Raw genomic sequence first — 4,524 nt, forward strand, 5'->3', positions numbered from 1 at the left:
ACACTGAGCCAACTTCTCTTTGATAAAGTGACCAAACAGGCTTGCTGGAAGCAAGGTAGTTTCTTTAATTGCTGGAAATATTGGCTTTCTAAATGTTGAAGGCTAAAACTAGACCCAGGCCTATCATCATGAACAAAGCTACAGTCAGAGTGGTTAAAATATTTAAATATTAAAACAAAAACACTAAATCTTCAGGAGGAAAATAAGATGCTGATACCTTATTTTGAGATGCATGTATTATTTTATTTTAATTTATTTTATTCAGAATCAAATATCAATGAGACAGTTTCAAAAATGATTAATAGAACATTTTCAATAATTAATACCTTGTACCTTGTTATCTTCTTAGTAGTTATCCATAGTACAAGAAGCAGACACGATATCCTGTCCAAACACTATTACTACAAATCTTTCTTCTCATTGAATTAAGCAAAAGTAGCTGTATATCTATCCTAACTATTCTGTACATACAGATACAAAATGGTCCTTCCTTTTTATCACCTTTTTTGTTTAGTCCTATCAGAAATGGGTATTCTATTTTTTTATTTCATTTGTAACCTGTTGATTATTCAGGAGGGTATTGCTCAATTTCCATGTATTTGTGTAGTTTTTTTTTAATTTTATTGAGAAACATATATGAATGAGACAGTATCAAAGCTGATTAGTAGGACAGTTTCGATAATCAATACATTGTACATTGTTATCTTCTTAGTGGTTATTCACAGTATAAGAAGCAGACAGGATATTCTGTCCAAATACTATTAGTACACTTCTTCTCACTGAATTAAGCAAAAGTTGTATATCTATCTTAACTATTTTATATACATGAATACAAAATGATTTTTCCTTTGTATCCCCCCCTTTTTTTAGTCCTGTCAGAGGTGGGTACTCTATTGGCATCTAAATACTATACGTGTTTGAATTCAGCTAAACAATCCAACACTGTCCAGCAGTCTATAATATTAGTGGGTTAGCCTCAGAAGTTATTGACTTGAGCCTTTTACAGCTCATAATATTAATATGGCTTTAATTTCTATACCTCGTTTTTATACTTTTCTGCGGGATGGTTAAGACCAAGATATAGCAAGACCTATATAACAGGAAATGTAAGTTTTGTATCTGATAAAGTCAGTAAGAGGTAGATATCTTGAAGACATAGGGGAAGGTAGAGAGTTCATGAACAAAAAACATACTGCAAGGGAAATACTTCAAAGAATCAAGAACTGAGATCTCACCTTTTTGAAAAGTTTCTGCACTTCAAAGCAAATCTCCAACAGAATAAAAAGAAAACTAACAAACTGGGAAAATATTTTAGTTGACTGTCCTTCAGACAAAGGTCTTCTATCTTGAACATACAAAGATTTTTTTTTAAAAAAAATCAGGCTCCCCAAATTCAAAAAGCCAATCCAAAAATAGGCATATGAGATGAATACACATTTCTCAGAGGAAGAAATACAAATGGCAAGTAGATATATGAAAAAATGTTCAACATCATTGATCATTTGAGAAATGCAGATTAAAATAACACTGAGATTCCATCTCACCTTAGGAAGAATGTCTAGGATTAAGAAGTCAGCCAACAACAAATGCTGGAGAGGCTGTGGAGTAAAAGGAACCTTCCTCCACTGTTGGTGGGAGTATAGGCTGGTACAACCACTACAGAAATCAGTGTGGGGATTCCTTCAAATCTAGGATTGGAGATTCCGTTCAAGCCTTCTGTTTCCCTCCTGGGTATTTTTTCAGAGGAACTGAAAACCTCATATCACAACAATATATGTGGACCCATTTTTTTAGGAAAGAGTCTACAGGGTGTTTAGGATCTCACTTCTAGATCAGACTCATAGTGATCCACCTGTTTACAGCATCCCAAGAGCTGGGATTACAGGCACGCACCACCATGCCCAGTCTCAAATGCGGTCTCAGTGCACCCCAGGGGGAGGGCTGGCATGGCAGGCCCAGGGATTGAAACCCCGGCCCCTGCACCTACTTGCAAGTGCTTTAATCCACTGAGCTATTTGGCCAGCCCTTGCACCCATTTTTATAGCAGACCAATTTGTTATAGCTAAATCCTGGAAACAACTCAGATGCACATCAACTGAAGAATGGATAAGAAAGATGTGGCATTTTTACACAATGGAGCATTATTCAGGTATTAAACAGGATAAATTTGAGTCTTTTATTGGTAAATGGATGCAACTAAAGAACATACTCTTAAGTGAAATAAATTAGACCCACATGTGCAAACATTGTATTGTGTCCTTAGTGTGAGAACCTGAAAGAGAAAAATGGAATCTGAATGGTACAACAGATACTGGGAAAAGGGAATGAACTTATTCAAAAGAAAAGTTACTGACTTGAGAAGGACAGGAGAGGGAGTGGCAGAAAGAGGTATATCTGTGTGTGTAGGCAGGATGGTTTGCACAACTGCACTGTCATTTCTGCTGATCTATGGAAAGAAGCAGGTAATGTTTTAATTTGTTTTGTCTCTTTTTTAAAATGTTTCTCCTTTTTATCTTCTTAATTTCATATACATTTCTTTTTTTCTTCCTTCTTCCTGTTACATGCATACATCTGGTAATATGACTAACTGATTGGAAAATAACACTATGTATGATAACAAATACTGTGAAATTCATGTTATGTTGTTAAGTGAAAATCTGTATACTTGCAATTTTTTCTATTTTAATTCTAATTTGTACTCTCTTTTAAAAAATGATGTACCTGAATTTCTTTGATAATTTTTGAAAATGTCCTTTCATTTGACTTTAGTTTCAACAGCCTCTAAAACTTAATCATTGTGGGTTCTAAGAACATGGCCATAGAATCCAACTTGAAGTTGTACTGGAAGAGAAATTGTGCTCTGGAGGATTCAGACCTTACACAAGTAATTCATTCCTGAAAAGCACTTCACTTTTCACTACCTGATGTGAAAACTGGTAATCTGATAATCAACTTCAAAATTAAGAGAATAAAAAAATCTTATGTTGTATCATTTAATAACTTTTCAGAGAGAAAAATACATTACAATTATTCCTGCTTAGCAAGTAAGGTAAATTAAGCTTGCTATAAATTTGATTATTTGAAGGCCTAATCTTGTTACTTCACAGACTTCAAAAGTTTGAGCTGTAAGGTTTTCTCAAGTGCAGTTTCTGCTATTGTTGGCTGAACCTTTTTTCAAGGCCTTCTCTATCAGTGGTATGCTTTATAGCTAGTTGGATCTCCAAAACCTCATGCTCTCAATAGATGGGCATTGGGGAGGTGAAGACTGCTATGAAGAGGTAGATCACTGGGACAATAGACTGAAAGAGTCTGTCTTCCTCTTCCCCTCTTACTACTCTCTATTTCACTGTCATTCATTAAGCAAGCTTCCTCTGCCATGCCACCCTGCCTTGGAGCCAACAACTATGGACTGAAACCCCTTCAAGCTTTGGGCCAAAATAAACCTTTTGTCCTTACCATTGTGTGTGTTTTGGTCTTATGTCTTAGGAACAAAGGAGCAACAGAAAATTAGTATCAATTTTTTCATGAAATTCATCTCTTACCTGGCTTCTAAATGGCCCCTTTCTTACTGTGTGCCCTCTAAAACCTGCCCCATAATTTGTACAAATGATAAAATCATCCAGGTAGATCCTATTTAAGAACTGAATAGCCTTTTCAGCAATAACTCTATTATGATATTCTAGAAAACAGAAAACACATGCCAATTTATTTATTCTATTTAAAGTCAATAAGTAAATTGTTTTTTTAAATTTATTACTACATTTTGTGATACATAATGATTATGGATGCAGGAAACTCTCCACACACTCACCAGACCTGGGCTAGGACTCGGTCTGGAGGCTCCCAGAACTCTGCAGAAACTCCTACTCAGCGGGTGGGGTGGGCGAGGTACTGCGGAGTGGTGGGAGGCACCCCAAGGGGGTGAGAGAGGGTCCGGCCCACGCTGCGCCTGGGCTGGGAATGGTCCCGCCGGTGCAGGGTAGCAGGAACCTCTCCGCACACTCAGGTCTGGTGAGTGTGCAGAGAGCTTCGTGCTACCCTGCACCGGCGGGACCAGTGTGCAACCTCAACCCAATGAAAAACACACCGAGACATATAAGAGTCAAGATCCCAGAAATCCAGCACAAGAATAATCTACTGAAAGCCGCTAGAGAAAAGAAGCAGATCACATTCAAAGGAAAACCCATCAGAATTACAACCGACTTCTCTTCACAAACCATGCAGGCAAGAAGAGCATGGAGCAGAGTACTTCAGGTCCTCTATGAAAACAAATTCCATCCCAGACTACTATACCCTGCAAAACTCTCTTTCATGTTTGATGGAAATTGAAATACTTCCATGACAAAGAACAGCTAAAGAATTTCGCGATGACAAAGCCAACCTTGCACAGGCTACTGAAAGATGTTCTAGAGAGGGACCAAAACGATCAGAACTCCACGAATGAGATCAGAAGCAACCAACTAAATAGGGTAAGCAATTAAACACAGGAGAAAAAGGAGTAAACGACAACAGGTAAATAACATG

The sequence above is a fragment of the Octodon degus genome, unplaced genomic scaffold (assembly GCF_000260255.1).
Source record: "Octodon degus isolate 3935 unplaced genomic scaffold, OctDeg1.0 scaffold00157, whole genome shotgun sequence".
Taxonomy (NCBI): Eukaryota; Metazoa; Chordata; class Mammalia; order Rodentia; family Octodontidae; genus Octodon; species Octodon degus.